This window comes from Schistocerca piceifrons, chromosome 3 (assembly GCF_021461385.2).
Source record: "Schistocerca piceifrons isolate TAMUIC-IGC-003096 chromosome 3, iqSchPice1.1, whole genome shotgun sequence".
NCBI lineage: Eukaryota > Metazoa > Arthropoda > Insecta > Orthoptera > Acrididae > Schistocerca > Schistocerca piceifrons.
Window position 1 is genome coordinate 286450606 of NC_060140.1, and position 19295 is coordinate 286469900.

The following is a 19295-nucleotide window of genomic DNA, read 5'->3' on the forward strand; positions in this document are numbered from 1 at the left end:
TGTCAACTACTGTTTCTTCTTCTATCATGTCATCAGATATGTTATCATTCTCATATAGACCCTCAAATTACCGTTTCCACCTACATGCTCTCTCTTCTGCACTTAACAGTGAAACACCTATTGCACACTTAATGTTACTCCCTTGCTTTTAATTACACCAAAGGGTGTTTTGACTTTTTTATACACTGAGTCAGTACTACTGACAATCATTTCTTTTACGATTTCTTGACATTTTTCATGTAGCCATTTTGCCTTAGCTTCCATGCACTTCCTATTTATTTCATTCCTAACTGATTTTTATTTCTGTATTCCTGAACTTCCCTGAACGTTATTGTACTTCCTTCTTTCATTGATCTGCTGAAGTTTTTCTTCTGTTACCCATGGTTTCTTGGCACTTATCTTCTTTGTTTCTTGGTACTTACCTTCTTTGCATCTACATTTTTCTCTCCAGCTTCCAGAATTCCCATTTTTAGAGATGTCCATTCCTCTTCAACTAAACTGCCTACTGAGCTATTCATTATCACAGAATCTATAGCATCAGAGAGCTCCAAACGTATCTCTTCCCTTAGTACTTTCATATCCCACTTCCTTGCATATTGATTCTTCCTGACTAGTTTCTTAAACATCAGCTTACTCTTCATTACCAAATTGTGATCTGAATCTATGCCTGACCCCTGGGTATGCCTTACAGTCAAATATCTGATTTTGAACTCTGCCTGACCATGATATAACCCAGCATTATATCCCATACCTCCTGGCGTTTTCCAAATATGTCTACTCCTCTTTTGATTCATCAAAGGATAATTCTCTATCACCACCTGAAATTTATTGCAGAACTCAATTAGACTTTCTCCTCTCTCATTCCTACTTCCAAGCCCATACTCCCCTGTAACCACTTCTTTCACCCCTTTCCCTACAACTGCTTTCCAATCCCCCATGACAATCTGATTTTCATTTCCCTTTACGTACTGAATTACCAGTTTAATATCCTCATATATTTTCTCTGTCTTTTCATCCTCTGCTTGTGACGTCAGCATGTGTATCTGAACTACAGTTGTCAGTGTTGGTTTTCTGGCAATTCTGGTGAGAACAACCCTATCATGAACTGTTTACAACAACTCAGTCACTATCCTACCTTCCTGTTCATAACAAATCCGGGACTGAGGAATTTTTATTACTAATCCAAAATGGTACCCCTAGACCATAGGTGCAAGCATGGCTACACATAGTGTGATTTATGAGGTAGGTGTAAGACTACTGAAATCCTTGTCTTCTTTCCATTTCACTTCACTGACCCCACCTATATCTGGATTGTGCTTTAGCATTGCTCTTTCTAGATCTGCTAGCTTCCATGCCACATTCAAACTTCTGAAATTACATGCCCAAACTCAAAGAACGTTATCCTTTCATTGGTTATTAAATATTTTTCTCACTGTTACCTCCCCATTAGCAGTTCCCTCCCAAAGATCCAAATGGTGACTAATCTGAAATCATTTGCCAATGGTGAGACCATCCTGATACTTTTTCAATGTAGGCCACACATCCTGTGGGTACGTATTATGTGCCCTTAAATTAGTGGTTTCCATGGCCTTCTTCATCCTCATGTCATTGATCACTGCTGATTCTTCCACCTTCAGGGGCAGTATCCCACCCCAAGGACAAGAGAGTGCCCTAAACCTCTGTCCACTCTTCTGCCCCTTTGACAAAGCTGTTGGCAGAATGACGGTAACTTCTTATGCCAGAAGTCTCCAGACATCATTGCTGATGATTTTTTTTTTTTTTTTTCAAAACTTAAGCACTGGCAGGGTTTAAATCCGGGACTAAGGACATTTTTATTACTAATCCAAAATGCTACCCCTAGACCATAGGTGCAAGCACGGCTACACGTAATGTGAATTATGAAGTAGGTGTAAGACTACTGATATTCTGAAAATTCATGTATTCACTAACACTGTGAAAACTTTCACTTATCAACATTTTTAAGCTCATTTTTAAAATTGCATGACACTGGTATCCTTTTAATCCTTAAGGGAAGAGCACTATAAAGAATTTTGGGATGATATACTGCTCTCATCTGATACTGACATAAATCATGCGCTTCTCTATGAAAGTCATTACTATGTTTTGTTGGATAGTTATGGAGCTCATTGTTTAAAGAATAATTATTTATCCCAGTTTTTAGTTCTTGAACAGCCTGTTTGGCATTCTGTGCTGATTCTTTGTTGGTTTTATAGCAAACTAGTGCTGTTAAGTCTTTTGCAAATGGAAACATTCATGAGGTTATCTTACATGGCATGTTTGTTTTGTAATACAGGAACACTAACAGACTTAGCGTAGATCCCTGGAATATACTTGCTTTTACCTTCTTCTGTCTAGAACAGACTCTCTCCCTTTTTGTTGTATAGCTACCCTGTTTTCCATTTTTGAGATAGGATGGACCCAGCTGAAAGATTTTTCTTAGAAATCATAAGCAGCCATATTATGAAGTAGCAGTTTATGCTTACCATGTCAAATGCTTTAGTGAGATCACAAATGATACTAGTTGTGCACAGCTTGTTATCAAGCCAATTGCTTATTTTAATAATTAGTTGACTAATAGTATCTACAGTACTTAACCACCTTCCTAAATCCATACTGATTACTGAGAATAATTTTTGTAACTTTTGTAATCTATTACACACAGTTCATTGAAATATTTTATAAAAAAGTGTGTGTTAACATTTATACTGAGTATAAACTGTCTGCCTGCTTTGTTGAGTGGTAATGTGTTTGCCTACCATGCAGCAGGCTCGGGTTTGATTCCTGGCCAGGTAGGAGATTTTCTCCACTCATGGACTGAGTGTTTGTTGTCCTCATCATCACCTCATCATCACCAACATGCAAGTTGCCCGATATGGTATCACCTGAAATTGGGGCCTCCTGGCCAACAATGCCACAGGATCATTTTTTTACAATGCCACAGGATCATTTTTTTTTTTTTTTTAGTGTAAATTTCCTATCTCATATTATCCACCCCTGTTACAGATAGGTTTTACTTCTGCATACTTCAGTCTTTTGGTAAAGCAACCCTCAGCAAATACTTGATTTATTTTGTGACAGAGTTGGGTGCACTAGTATGAAATCCTATCTGTATTATTTTTGCTGGAATTTCTTCCGAGCCCACAAATTTAGTATTTTTTAGGAATTTTATTATGCCAGCCATTTCATGACAAGATATAGAGTAAGTTTAAACTTTCAACAATATTATGAGAAGGATAGTCGCTACTGACCATACAGCAGAGATGCTGAGTCACAGATAGGCACAACAAAAAGATTGTAGGAAAGTGAGCTTTCAGTAACCAAGGCCTTCATCAAAAATAGACAACATGCACACACTCCCACAAACATAACTCACACACACAACTTGGCTGCTGAAGCCAGACTTCTTTTTATTATTGTTGTGCCTGTCTGCGACTCAGCATCTCCCCTATATGGTGAGTAGCAACTATCCTGTTTGTAATATTGTTACATTCCATCCTCAAATTTCCATTGTTTAAATTTAAACTTTCTAGATCTGTGTTGCATTATGATGGGATTTGTGTGATGAGGAGAGAAATCAGCCATTTTATTTGAAGTTATAAAGTACATGTTGAATATTTTACATACCTGTTTGAGTTTGCAACATTTTACCCATCTGTTTTTAATTTGGGTGTAAAATGAGTACTCCCCAATCACCTACTTCAGTCTTGACCACCTGCCATCCAGCATTTGGTTTATTTATAGTATCTGAGATAAATTTACTGTTTGTTCTGCCTGTTTAATGACTCAGTCAAACATCCTTCTGTAATTTTTTAACATAAGTGACAAACTTTGCATTATGGTTGTTCTTTGCTTCTATGTGCAGTTTCCTGTTTCTAATGGAAAGATGTTTCTGCCTTTGGTTATTCATGATTTGTTTTACTGGATTCGTCCCGTACTATTACAAAGTGAAACATTCATTGATGGCAGACAAGCACAATGGAAAAAGACTGTTAGATATTATTTAACTATCAGACTAAGTCCTTCATCAGGCATAGACAAATTTTTGGATAGGCTTTAGAGAAAAATGGCTCAACAGCCCCAAATCTAAAATGGACTTTTCTGCTGTATGACTACTCGTATTGCATACACGATTATTTATACATGTGTAGGATGTTCTGTTACACTGGCGTATTCACTCAAATTTAGTACTTTAATATGGAATTATTGAATAAGAGAAATGTAAGAAAGCTGCAACAAATGATTTTTGTTTTCTACTTTCACCAGTATCCTTATTTTTGTTTGTCAGTTATGCTATTTCTTGAGCTCTCTTCTCATGATTTATTCTGTCCAAGTCACTCAGCATCTCATTCTAAAATTGATTCATTTAACCTTGGCAGGCTTCAGTCACTGTGTTATTTTCTATGCCATTTCACCTTTTCCTTATTAAATTACTAGACCATCTCATCTCTCTCATTTCTCCTTTTCGTTCCTCCGCCTCATCACCCTCCTCCTACTACTCCTTCTCCATAACCACGACACCACTAACTTCTCTCATATTTCCTTCTTCATTCTCTCCTCCCTTTTCTTTTTGCCTGTTGTCTTCCTTATTTCTCCATTTTTATGTGTTAGAAGAATCATTCAAGTGATTATCTATTGTACAAAATTTTACTGTCTTTTCTCTATTGTTAGTTGCTCTCCACAAGTAGTTTTTAATATCAGTTCTTAGGTGGTATTGATCTTTCTTTGCTTTCTGGAATCTGTCACTTACCCTTAATGCTCAGTTTTTCGCTTACCTATTTCATCCAGAGAAAATTCGGGTGTAATTTATAAATCTAGACTCCCCAAGTTATTCTGCCATACATTTTGCTTGTGACATAATAAAACCAGCCTCTGGTCAGCAGTAGTATCACTAGCATTATATAGCCTACTCGAGGTGATTCCGTTACAAACTTTCAGAGATGAAGGAGGTGGGTAAATGTATTTCCATATTTTTGGAATAGGTAGTATGGACCAAAAGAAGAAAAAATCTCCAGTAAATATGGGCTCTAAAATGCGTATGTTAAGAGTTGTGGGAATTTTTTTCTGTAGCAGACATGAGTTTCACAATAGTGAAGATGACCAAGTGCTCATAGCACTTAAGATCTGCATTTTAGAGTCCCAATTTACTGCACTTCTTTTCTTGTTTTGGTCCATTCTATCTCCTCCAGAAATATGGAAACACAGTGCTTGTAGTAGAAGACCTGTGTGTCTCAATATCAATGATGAACAAGTACTCAACAACTCTTTAAGTACGCATTTTAGAGCCATGTTCATGAGACATTTTTTGTTGTTTTGCTCCATACTACCATCTCTGAAACTAACCTACCCTACAGTCTTAGCAACAATGGTACTGATACATGTATTCCACTGTCAGAACTATCAGAACGATTTTGGCTTATAACTTTCGACTCAATTGTTTCTGGACGAGGGTCTCTTATCTCATATCAATACATTTTCCCTTCTCCATCATCCCTGAAAGTTCATAACATCATCACCGAATCACCCTATACGATCATGCAGTAGTGTAGTTGCACCAGTCATTTGCTCAAAATCGAATCTTACCAGGTCCTAACTATTATCCCATGATTGTATGTTTACATGTATACCCACATTCTGCAAACTACTGTGAAGTACATGGCAGCAGGTACCAATTGTGTCCCATATTCTTCATTGTGCAGCATGCAGTCCATGCTACCAGTGGACATAGTCAGTGTTGTGCATGATAGGTGCAATACCAGCACTTACCATCAAATGTAGTGTTCATTCTTATGACCACGTGTGATCCAGTTACATCATTATAAGTTAAGAAAACACCTTACTGAAGTGATCTGTGCCAGTCTCATACACCCCTATACTTACAGGGACTCATAAAAGTTAACCTATACAGTATTCCAACAGTGATAGAAAACATGTTTAACAGTATCATGTTTTCATTTCTTAAATATAACCATGTTTAGTCTTACTACAAAACTAACAGCAGAGATTATTTAAATTGCAAGAGAATTGGTTTCAAGCTTCAGGTGGTAACATATTACACTCTACAATTGTTCCTGACTGCATTAGGTCCACCAGTAGCACAGTATCTGTGCCTATCTGTGAATGATATCATCTGGCTTTGTGGAGATTCATTGTGCATGCATGGCATAGCAAGTAATTATCTCTGGAACTAATTCTTTGCAGATGTGTCACTGAATACTGAAAAGTATGTCAACTGTCTCACACATTGTCAGTTTTCACTACAAACAAGTGGGAACTTTTGGTATCAATGAAATGGCTATCCTGCTCTGACTACAGGATGTTTTAATCATGCCTTTAGTACATTTTTCCTTATCTGGAAATCTGATTCCCCAATTTAAAAACAGCATTTCTTTTCTGTGGGGAAAGTTGAAAGATGTTGCTTGTAATGACGTGCCAACACCAGTGGTTGATATGGAATACCAGTTCAGATTGGAGCAGTCTACGTATATTAGGATGTTCAGTGGCCGTTTTGTGCAAAACTAGAAGCAGATACTGTAGTTAATGGTCATAATTTTGTTTCTTAAACATGTTTTATGGAACATTCTCATAATACATTTTATACAATGAATACACTGTCTATGCCAGCACCATTACATTACAACATTGTGGCTGGAAATTGTATTACCACACTATAAGAAGTATGTACTGCATTTTAGTTAGTTTCCTGAGTGGCTAATATTTGGCTAAAGTTGATTTCAAATTATTTCCCCTACTGAACAGCCATGAATTTTATGAAAGGTGCTCAGCAACTTTATCATCTGCCTAGAATTCCAAAGACTGACATCTCGAATTGTAGCCATAAAATGTATGGTTGGCATGTTCTCGTTAGCCTCTTCAATCCATTTTTGAAACACACACACACAAACTGTAACGAATCAAGTGGAATATCTCATATTTGTATGAACCGATTCATTATCATGTTATAATAGAATGCCTCATTGCCATGAAAGACAAAGCCTGCGACTCCCTGCAAGACTCACATTAAAAGAAATTCACAAGCTTTTCAGGAACATTCTGTCATTCTTCAATCTAGAACTCTAGGGGGGAGGGGAGGGGGGAGCTGTTGGTATTTCTAAAGGGTTTTATAATGCCCATACAATGTTAGAATGTAATTTTGATCTCTCGTAGGGCATTGATATTATAATCCTGCAACTAACTCCATGCGGGTATAAATCACATTTGCTATCATGGTGTAAAACGCTCAAAAACACTGGAGAAAACTTATCTTCAGTTCTTCAGACATGTATGTGACAAATAATGGACCTCAAGTAATTGGTCCCATTAGAAAATTCGATGGTAACTGACCAAGAAGAGGACATCCAAATAACTGTGAAGATGAAGTAAGACTGATTATTGAACTTCAAATGTATGAAGGTATCCAATCAGCACAAGATATAGAATGGCTTATAGGGGCTGTGCACAGCACTTAAAACTGGCAGGTTGCTTTGAAGCTGCAATGGATCTGAAGCTGTTGGGCATTTGAACAATACCACTAACAAATGTAACAATGTACAGTATTAAAAACCATTTAAAATAATGAAGACAGAAAAATATGGATGATCATCATGAATTCATAACATTGTCATGGACTTTTTGGTTTTAACCATTAGAGGGAAAGGGTGTGTGTTAAGAATAATAACATCTCATTCTGTACCCTTTATATGTTCCATCCCACATTTGTTGGCTGGTGAAGAGCAGCACTTTGATGAAACAATCCTCTAAATGAAAATGGTAACTGTTGTTGCTCAGACTATCTATACCTATACCTTTCTAATATAGCAGTTAACACATGAAATAAAAAATAGTAATGCTTCTAACAATATCTATTTAAAAAATGTTAGATGGAGGTGTATCCCGAATGCTTAAAAACATCTGTAACCAGCCATGTTTACAAAAAAGGTTGACACAGAGTCACATAGTGATTATTAACTCATTTCATTTCTGTCAATAACATCTAAGTACAGTATGTATGAACAGTTGAACTGCCACATTCAGTATAATAAAAAGATCTGGTCTACAGAGCATGCCTTCAAATCTGGCTTCCCTACAGTGAAAGCAGTTGAGTACTCTTACAAAAATATATAACTTCTTTGAGAATAAGTTAATAAAGTATATGATTGTACTGAAGGAAAGCTTCGGAGACAATTTCCAAAAACATAAAAAGGTAGAATACAGTGGAATAGAAAAGAATAATCTCCTCTTATCATACTTGTTCCATATAAACAGGAAAATGTATATGTAAATCGTCAAAAATCTGAGATTTCTAGTCACCTTGAAAAGTGTACCAATGGGTTTCCATTCTTGGGTTTTATACAAGTTTTCAGTATTTCCTGTTGATACAATGCGTTATACATATGATATAGTATTAATTGCTCAAAATATCACCCTGAATGATTTACAGTGTAATTTAGTAATAGGAGTAGATAGGTGTACTATCCAGTTTCAGAGTTATTTGTTACAGATAAACAATGATAAAACAGATGGGATTATGTTTAATTTTAAATCCCTTAAGCAGTACAACAACTCAGTAGAGTTTTTTCCCCATATTGATCAAAGAGTTTTGTGAAATATGTACATAGATATATTATGTACCAGATTCTATTGTGTGATTTATCTGTTGCATAGGCTGACACAGATTAGATTAGCAGTGTTGTAGTGAAAAGCTCTAACTGTACTCATATTTTGCCTTCATCAGTCCGTATCTGGAATTCTATGTGGGGAAACTACAGCAAATTAAAAACTGTGTTTCAGTGGTGAAAACAGCTATTAAGTTGATTATGGGACTCAGGCTACAAGAGCTGTGTAAATAGTGTTGTGACAGTCCTTAGCTTGTCAATTTGTAACTGCTGGCTACTCTGTAAACAACATCTTAACAACTTTGACATCACAAAGCCTGTGTGCCAGCATAACACTAGAAATGGACATTCAATTGACATTTCATATTCCAGATTAGCAAAGAAAGACCGAGACAGTGTTCTTGTTCCACATTACTGCTGCTCTATTGGTCTGGATCTCATGACAGTCATATGAATATGAAATCGGTGGTTTCAACAGGGCCAGACTCAATGGCACACAGGATCTAAATAATACCATTGACTATAGTTGCAGTCACAAATGATGGCAGTTGAGTTTAGGCTTGATCTGCTCACCTACAGCATGCATTCTCTGAAAGCCACAAAGCATTCAGCAGTTGTCTGATCACTCTGCTGTAAATTGTAGCACATGCATTAAAATGATTGTAGGTAGTTATTCAGTGATTCTTTTTCCATTTGTCGCAAATTGTTGTCGCTGATGGTGGTGGTCAGTAATAAATTTGACAAAAGCAAATGAGAGGTATAATTTGCAAGATTCATGCATTCTTCAAGCACAAACCAAGTGTTTGCACATACCACAACTGTCACTTGGAATCGGTAACAATGCAGTCCTCATCCATGCCTCGACTTATGCGACCCACCACCATTTGTGAATCAAGCTGTAGATTTGCTTGACAATGTAGGATCGTACAGCCACATCACACACCTTGAGTTAAGAAATGGGCTTGTCTGCAGCAAGACATATCTTCACAGACAATGGAATAGAAAAGTATAATCTCCTCTTATCATACTTGTACCATATAAACAGGAAAATGTATGTGTAAATCGTCAAAAATATGAGATTTTTAGTCACCATGAAAAGTGTACCAATGGGTTTCCACACACTATCAGCACACCAACCAATGTTGGGGTTTCCCTTGACACGGCAGCAGAGAGAATATGGTGGTAGTGGTGCAACCAGTGACGACAACTGACACAGAAGTTGTACCATGTCATATTTCCTGATTAGTGCTTGTTCTGTGTACATTGTCACAATGGACATGTTCTTGTGTTGAGGAACTGAGGAGAACAAATGTTCCCAGATTTCTGTCATCATTATCATAAGGGCCAAGCACCTGACGCCATTACATACATAACACGATCACTTCTGAGTCTCATTAATCCGGACAGCAGGTGTTACATTTCTTATGTGTTTATGTCTCCAAGTGAAGGTCTCCCTGAAGTTATCTTTCAACAATACATTGCCAAAAAAAAATTCAGCATCCTCAAGAACTGTATTCAGTGGCACTGGAGGGGGCATACTCAGGGGTTGCAGTGTTGATGATTTATTTGTTAGGATCATCAGAGCTCAGATAGCGCTCAGGAAGCCTGCCTGTGCACTCTCTGTATTGACTCTGCAGGCGATAACTGTGCTCAGTTTAGAGGTGAACAGCGTGTGCAACATTCATTCTATGATGAAAACATGCCACACCGACGAGTACATCCTCCTGCTGAACAGCTTTAGCCATTTAAATGGGGTCGTATTGTGGGCCTGCAGGAAGCTGCATGGATGTGTCAATGGATTGCTATACATATTCCGCATAATATATGAGCGGTGTGTGGAACATTCTACAGACCAGGTTCTGGACGTCTGCTGAACATGAGGACTGATGCACTGTGCGACCAGCAGTGGTTGGTAGAACATCATCCAATGACGAAATCCAGGAACATGTTGCACCTGCTGTATCATAAGGGACTGTCAGGAACAGCCTGCTTGCAACAGGATCAAGATCATGTGTGCCTCTGCTCAGGCTACCACTGAAACCATGACGCTGCCAAGCATGGCTACTCTGGAGTCATGGAAGAGTTGACTGGAGAGTGGAATGACGATCTGTTGTCTTTAGCGATTAGAGTAGGTTCTGCCTGTATCCGAGTGATAAGCATACACGTGTATGGCATACAGGTAGTGAGCAGCCTGATCCAGAGTGCATTCACCCACGACACACAGTTACTGTCCCAGGCTTCATGGTGCGGGGGCTTCTGTTTCTTCGACAGGACGATTATGTGCTTTTTCAGCAGGACACTTCACGCCCACATACGGCTGTTGCGACGCAGTATGCTGTTTGCGGGGAAAACAACTTCCCCAGCCAAGAAGATCACTAGATCTCTTCCCAATTGAACACGTATGGGACATGGTGAAGCGGGAGCTTACTCATTCTCCAGTACCTGCTAGAACCTTTGCCAAACTGCAATAAAAGGCGCAGTATGCCTGAAACAGCCTATCACATATCACAAGATACCTTTCGTCACTTATGATCGTTTACATGAGAGTATACACTGCATTGCCGCTAGAGGGGTATAACCTGTGTATTGAAACGACTGTTTGAGCACCTATTACAGTGACATGTGTGTTTCATTTGGTCTGAGTTTGTTATCATATACTCCTACAATGATGAACTACGTCTCACCTCACTGGCCAATAAAACAACCTTGTTCTTAAGTCTGTTGCAGTTCTTCCAGGTAGCGCATAAAGCAAGATCGCATGTTGCCCATGCTGTCACAACCTACATCGATACACAGGGTGTTCACTGTTGCCCTGGCCAGCACGTTCTCAGATCTCTCACCCACTGAAAACACCTGGTCATATGTTGCTGAGAGACTGGCATGCTGTCGCATTCGCCATCCACTCCGATTGAAGGCCTCTGGAATACAGTTGAAATAGCACGAAGAGACGTGTATCTGTCATCCAAATTCAGTTTCTAATCGATGTCCAGGCACGTTACAGTCATTGTTGAGGCCACACGTGGCAGCTTTGCATACTAAATTTGATACCCTACGTACATCCACATCACTACAAATTGAATGATTAATCTTCCTACTACACTGTATACTAACAATAAGTAAAATTCTGTTCTTTACTATCCTTTCTGATGTTTCAGTTTGAATGGCCAACAGTGCAAACACAGGAAGGAAAAGAGGTTAACACTCTCTGGACGAAGAAGATGGGAAACAAACTTGGAATACAGAAGGCTGGGGAAGTAAATAAAACTAACAACGATTCTACAAAGTTAGCACGATTTAAGTATTTTTAGAAAAAGTTAAGGTTTGGATAATGTGCAAGATATTTTTCAACAAATACTACTTCGTCTGAGAAAAAAAAACCGACACGAGACGAGCGAATTATCCGAATGGGTCTCAATCAGTAGATCTGATGTACAAGCACAGAGAGACAATATCACAATTTCAGAAATAAATGGATGACTTATTCAAGAGAAAGAGTTTCACAAATTGAGCAAGTCAATAACGAATTGGTGCACCTCTGTTCCTTATGCAAGCAGTTATTCGGTTTGCACTGATTGATAGAGTTGCTGGATGTTCTCCTGAAGGATATCGTGCCAAATTTTGCCCAACTGGCACATTAGATCGTCAAAATTCCTAGCTAGCTGGAGGGCCCTGCCCATAACACTCCAAACGTTCCAAGTTGGGGAAGAGATCCCGCGATCTTGTTGACCAAGCTAGGGTTTGGCAAGCACGGAAACAGCCAATAGAAACTCTTGCCCTGTACGGGCGGGCCTTATCTTGCTGGAATACAAGTCCAGGATGGCTTGCCATGAAGGGCAACAAAAAGGGACGTAAACTGTAGTCGACATACCGCTGTGTTGTAAGAGTGATGCCGACGAGAGCCAAAGGAGTGCTGCTATAAAAGAAATAGCCCCAGACTATCACTATTGGACATCGGGCCTTATGGCGGATGACAGTTTGGTCAGTGTTCTAAGCGGGGCCACCACTGAAGACAATTCTGTTCCAGACAATGAGATTCCAGGACGAAAACGTGTTTGGAAAGGTCATGGACAGGGGTGGGATACCAACCTGACAGTCACCTGCCATACGGCCCGACAACGTGGAGGATGTTCTGGGGTGCCATTTCTTTTCATAGCAGAACTCCTGTGGTTGTCATCCGCAGCACCCTAACAGCACAACTGTACGTCGACGATATTCTACGCCCCATTTTGTTGCCCTTCATGTCGTATCAAGATAACACCCGCCCGCATATGGCGAAAGTTTCTATTGCTTGTTTTCGTGCTTACCAAACCCTGCCTTGGCAAGATCGGCGGATCTCTCCCCAGCTGAGAATGTTTGGAGCGTTACGGGTGGGGTCCTCCATCTCGGGATTTTGACGATCTAACACGGCAGTTATAATCATTTATTTGTGGGTACATGTACATCACATATCCGTTCCATTCGGATGATTCCTTCGTGGTGGGTCCTTTTTTTTTATCTAGTATATAAAATATATTTTCATGCAGGGAAATTATGCGATGGATGCCGTGTAATGAGGAAATGGAAAAGGAAAATAGGTACGTCACGAATGAAAAGTAATCAATGTTATAAATCTTATTTCACGTAGATATAATTACCGACAATCTCATACCGGTACTAATGAGCCAAAACTGATGAGCTCATTAGTATAGGTATGAAACCTACACTAATGAGCCGAAACATAACGCGCTCCTGCTTAAAATAGCGTGTTGATCCACCTACCTTTTCAAGGCGGTAAAGCATGATTTTGCATAGAATGGATTCGACAATTCCTTCATAGGTTTCTGGAGTTACGAGGAGACTTCAAAAAGTAAGTCACACCTTATTATGGCAGGCCAAGTCACCTTCATTGAATGCTGCGACACACTTCAGAGTGACACATGTACATTACTCTCTTCAGCATAGTTAGGATGTCTCTGTAAACAACAATCGGATCGTTACTGCAATCGCTCCATTCTTCGAATATAGGAATCCGCTCCTTGGTCGGCGAGCCATAGAACCACTGTGTGAATGTCCTCATTGTCGGAAAATCCCTCTCTCTCGCCTCATATGTTCTTTCTGTTCGCCAAAAAGATTAAAACACGTGGTGCAACAAATGGTTCAAATGGCTCTGAGCACTATGGGACTTAACATCTGTGGTCATCAGTCCCCTAGAACTTAGAACTACTTAAACCTAACTAACCTAAGGACATCACACACATCCATGCCCGAGGCAGGATTCGAACCTGCGACCATAGCGTGGTGCAACATCTTCCTTACTATCCGATCAGCATCACCTATGTGTGGATTTGTTCAAATTGTCGGCACCATTTCACTACGACTGGACGCGACATTGCATTCAGTCCGTATATTGCCGTAATTTCACGGTCAGTTTGTGTGCGATTTAACCATTTTGCCCACAAGAATCGTAGTGTCCCACGTACTTCAACTTTAAAACTTACGGTAAGAGTATTGTGACATCTGTTGACCTTATGGTGAACTAGCGTTATCTACATCAGTAGCCCCACTCTGTATTTTATTAACTTTCACGAAAAGCTGTCTCTCCGACTCTAGGATGTTCATTTCCATATGGGCCCAAAGCACAAAGCTTATCTGCGCTGCACAATTGTTATTTAGTCTTGACAACATAATTTAGTGTCTACAGCATGTACGCAGTAGTATACCCTCAAGTCACAGAATGTGCCTGAAGAAAATGATGATAACGAGGACCACGAAGTGTTGCAATAGATCATAACTGTGTGCGTGGTGCAATTAGTACACTATGTGATCAAAAGTATCCGGACACCCCCAAAAACATACGGTTTTCATATTAGGTGCGTTGTGCTGCCACCTACTGCCAGTTACTCCCTATAAGCAACCTCAGTAGTCATTAGACATCGTGAGAGAGCAGAATGGGGCGCTCCGCGGAACTCACAGACTTCGGACCTGGTCAGGTGACTGCGTGTCACTTGTGTCCTACCTCTGTACGCGAGATTTCCACACGCCTAAACATGCATAGGTCCCCTGTTCCCGATGTCATAGTGAAGTGGGAACGTGGACACTGACAGCACAAAAGCGTACAGCCTGACCTCGTCTGTTGACTGACAGAGACCGCCGACAGTTGAAGAGAGCCGTAAAGTTTAATAGGCAGACATCTATCCAGACCGTTACACAGGAATTCCAGACTGCATCAGGATCCACTGCAACAGTTAAGCGGGAGGTGACAACACTTGGATGAGCGGTAAAATGACCCAATTAATAGTTTAGTCCGATTGTCAAGTATAACCTCTACCCCTACTATTTCTCAGGAACTATCTACTTCAATTTCACCACAAGGCAAACTACTTCTGACAGCAATAAATACTCCACCACCAATTGTATTTAATCTATACTTTCTGAACACTGTTAGATCGTTAGAAAAAAATTCTGCTGAACTTATTTCCGGCTTTAGCCAGCTTTCTGTACCTATAACTATTTCAGCTTCAGTGCTTTCTACTAGGGCTTGGAGGTCTGGTTCTTTCCCAACACAGCTACGACAATTTACACCTACAATACCAATCGTTCCCACAACTAACTTTCTTTGTTTTACCTGCCCCCTTTTAGACGGACGGCCTTTCTTAACACATTCGAGCCTTTTTTTTTTTTTTTTTTTTTTTTTTTTTTTTTAAGGAGGTAGCTCTACTTCTCCAGCCCAGTGAGCTCTCTTAGCTGCACGGTGTTTTCAAACCTCCATCTTAAAATATATAGCCTAAAGTTCCTGAGTCTGTGCACAGGATTCAGAAGATTCACCAGCACAGTAAACAATACGTAACATCTTACGGCTGGAGAGCATACATATAACAGCTATAAAAGCTTCTCTGGGTGGGGAGGGAAAAAATTTGTGGGGGTGGATAGGTTACATTGCATGACGTGGATACTAATACTAACGAGTAAAAAAGCGCTAATATGTCACGATGTTTTGATTTATATGTCTGTGAAGCTGCCAGATAAGTCGAAAAGCTAGTTCCCTTGTTTTACATCCCTTCCTCTGCCTATTTTTGTGCTATGATAGAAGCATTTTTTTCATTCGGTTCTATTTGTAGCTGGTTTTTTACACTGAGGCAACTCATTTTGAGTCTTATTTGCCGCTACCTCACCCCTTCTTCTTCCTGTACCCATAACCTGATCGTGTTTTTCGGACAGAACACGACGATCAAACCTAAGTGTTAAATAACTGTGAAATTCAAATCTCGCTTGGCATCGTCGATAAAGCATCTTCTCAACTAGAACACACTTATACCCATTTTAGCGATCTTTGTCTTTTGTGTTTGAATGAATGGAAATTTTGGTGACAGCCAAAATGGAATCACGGTATTCCAGTTTTGTAGCACATATTGTACAGTATATAAATGGTTCTTGAATGCGTAATAATCAGTATTTAAGATTTCAGTAGTTTTCCACAGTTACTCAGATGAATAGCGAGGTTCAGTGAATCTTATGACAAAGCTGGTTAGATAAAACCTCAAAACTATTGAGAACCTCCTACTGTACACTACCAAATTGTGTTTCGCAAGGTTGTTCATGAATGACAGTAAACACATTGAACGGGTGATTATAAACTAGGACATATCTGTACTGTTGTTAGCAAATACCTAACTTGCTAAATGCACATTCACCAGGGTACTTCATTTAATAGATAAGGCAATTACGGTGGCTGATACAGAATCTGCTCGCCACATTCTCCATTGTTTGGCTATACCATCAGTCCCATAAGACTTCAGTTTATCTAGGCTTCCACTGGGCTTCCACGGTCGAAATCAGTTCACACATACTCACTTCATGTTGTAAAATAACCGTCACCTCAACGAAAAATGACGTCACTGTGGTTGTGGTTGTAGTGATCTGTCTCCTGGTCGGCTAATGGAGAAACTGGAGAAAAGATATATTTATTTTTAATCACCAACCCTACAAATTATTATTGTCAGTTGCGTTATCGCCTTATTCGATTGTTGTTGACATGTGATGGGGTCTCCTCGTGAACTTTGCACCTGCTTTCGTCAGTTCAGTACAAAACGTGTTAGCAAGCATGTGACAATTTTACACACTCTAAGTTTGATGAAATTTTTAGTCAGTGGATGGAGAATGATGTCAGTGATATAGAACAAGAATCAGATGAAGAAGACAACAATTTTTCAGTAGCCAGTGATCACAATTCTGATAGCGAACAAGAGGACCATTCAAAGGAAGAACTTCAGAACAATGGTGATGAGAACCTTTCTGTTGCTCCAACAAAATAGTTAGTTATAGTTAAAATGAAATGTGTTCTGAGTGGTGGTAAAGAAAGATGTAGATCTCAGTACTGAATATTAATGTTGTCGCCTTTCTTTTTCTGACTATCGAGTTCAGTTCCTTTTTTTTCTTTTTTTTTCTTTCAATCTCACACCCCGGAAATTATTTTTTTTGCGCAAATTTGCTTTCTACACAGATACCATAATTTTTCAGAACGAAAAATTTAGTTTTCTAACAGTTCGTTTAGTGTACTATCGAAAAAGCTTCACGAAAGTATGCGATTTTTGCTTGATACAAAAATAAAACACTGTTGGCTTTATTTAGTGCAATAAAATCAACAAGGAGTATTTAAACAACACTTATCTAGTTGTGACCATAAATATTATATATCGTTAATTAAATTTTCAAATGATTCACCGCCTAAATCTTGGTTTAAAGATAGGGGTCTCAGAGACCACACCTTGTAGTATATGTTACAGAAAAGTAACCTCTTGAGTCAAGTGTAATGAAAATAGGATGTATTCAGCAGTCGTGTGCACGATTAGGTTACTACTTTTTAATTGAGCTTACAAGAATGCATTAAGTGCAGCGAAGGCAGTTGCACCCACGCACGTGGACCATTGTCGAGTTACGATTCTCAACGCGGGCAGCCCACGCGCTGCGTGTCGTGCCCATGCCTTCTGACTGCACGGTGCTGCCATCTTCACGGCACTCGCCGCGGCAGCTCTCTGCAGCTACCGGAGTTTTGCTGACGCTCAGTTCAGCAGCGTGTGCGTTCACGTGTACACTGTGCGCGCTACGTCTGCGAGGAATCCGTTTCCGTCTGCCAGCAGAAAATATCAAGTGTGCGTCGGCGCTTATACGGTGCTGGGAACTCAACGCCAGCAAAGTGTGTGGCAGCTTCGGTCGTAACGGGTATTGTGCGTGCCTGGTGATTCGCATGAACGGTAGAAACACCGACTGCCTTTCGCAGCCGAAATCGGAGGTGTTTCGTCTTTGTCTTACAGTCCGGAGCGTGTGAAACATTCCAGTTGTTGCCTGCGAACTTGGACGGTAAGGGCGATATCCCTGTAGGACATTTGTGAGGTAAGCAGACCAGTAAAAAACACCAAGGTGGTTGCCTACACAACCTCTTTCTGCATAATATTAATGTCTTTTGCTATAACTGATTCTTCTTAACGTAATATATGTGTATTTTCCATATATAGATATTTCACATTCTTTTGGAACGTTCGTAAAACAGAGGTGTTTCATTGATTCTTAGTGCAAAAAGTTTGACCGGCAGCTGTCTTGAGAGATAGTACATTACCTCGTTACTGACGAGGAGGGCAGGAACCGGCTATATTCTCGTGATAAAAAGAACCGCTGAATCTGACAGATTTACTAAAGAGCGAAAACATAGAAATCTTGGACCAGTGTTTTCAAACTACGGTTTCGAAATACGATCCCCTGGTTAGGGGTCAAGCGTGCCATCCCTTTAGCGGCACATTCTTTCTTGAAATATTTACTGTGCCCTGAAAATGAATTCAGTGTCAACTTCGTTAAATTAACTCGTTCTGACAGTTGTTATTGAGCATTGTAGGGCGGTAGTTCTTACACAGGACCCGCACTGGTATTCGGTAGAGCGGTATAAATCGGAATAATACTTCATAAATTTTGCTATATGAAGCCTACTGCTTTAGACTACTTTGTACGACGATCATTGCAATAAGCAGTTTTGTTCGAGAGTAACATTTTACACTATATTTTAATTTTCACGTACGCGACAGAGAAATACTGTAGCAGATATTTTGGCTAGATTGGCCCAAAAACGAAACCGATATAATTATGCCTTGCTTCAGATGGTAATATCTTATTCTTTAGGGATTCTTCAAGCAGACAGATGCGATAGGTGACGTTCCAACAGCAAATTTTCCTGTTGTGTACGACGAGCTTTAGGAAGCTGCAGAATGATTTAACGGTAGTCTTAGAATGCAGTTTAGCGGAAGTCTTGATTATGTAATGACCAAATTGTCCAGTAGCCAGATTTGTTCCTCCAGTAACTAGGCAGCATCATCTCTGTTCGCACCACCCCTCCACCAGCACAGTTTGTGTAGTGTCAATGTTGTATGTCAGATAACTTGCTTTCGGCACAATCTTCCACACTGATCCAAGGGAGCCTTCGAAGCCAAGTGTTCGTCAGAAAGCGCAATAACGTAGCCGGTACAACACCGCCATGTTCTACCGGATGAAAGGTCTAGCTAGAACGCGGAACTGGGAATCGCCCATACACCGGCACGAAACTGGGCGAAGATGCGTCATCGTTTGAGGACCCGAGACCGCGCCCAACATCTGACGCAGTGGAACCCCCACCCGGCCTTCTCGAATACCTGTGGCTGA

General features: G+C 39.9%; 1 protein-coding gene across 1 annotated transcript in view; it reads left to right on the forward strand.

Annotated features, from left to right (window-relative positions):
- Window positions 1–17664: 17664 nt before the first annotated feature.
- LOC124789443 overlaps window positions 17665–19295 on the forward strand; it is a 222899-nt gene continuing 221268 nt past the window's right edge. The window contains exon 1 of the mRNA XM_047256793.1: window positions 17665–18002. The gene's annotated coding sequence lies outside the window, so the exon portion shown is untranslated. The remainder of the gene's footprint in view (window positions 18003–19295) is intronic.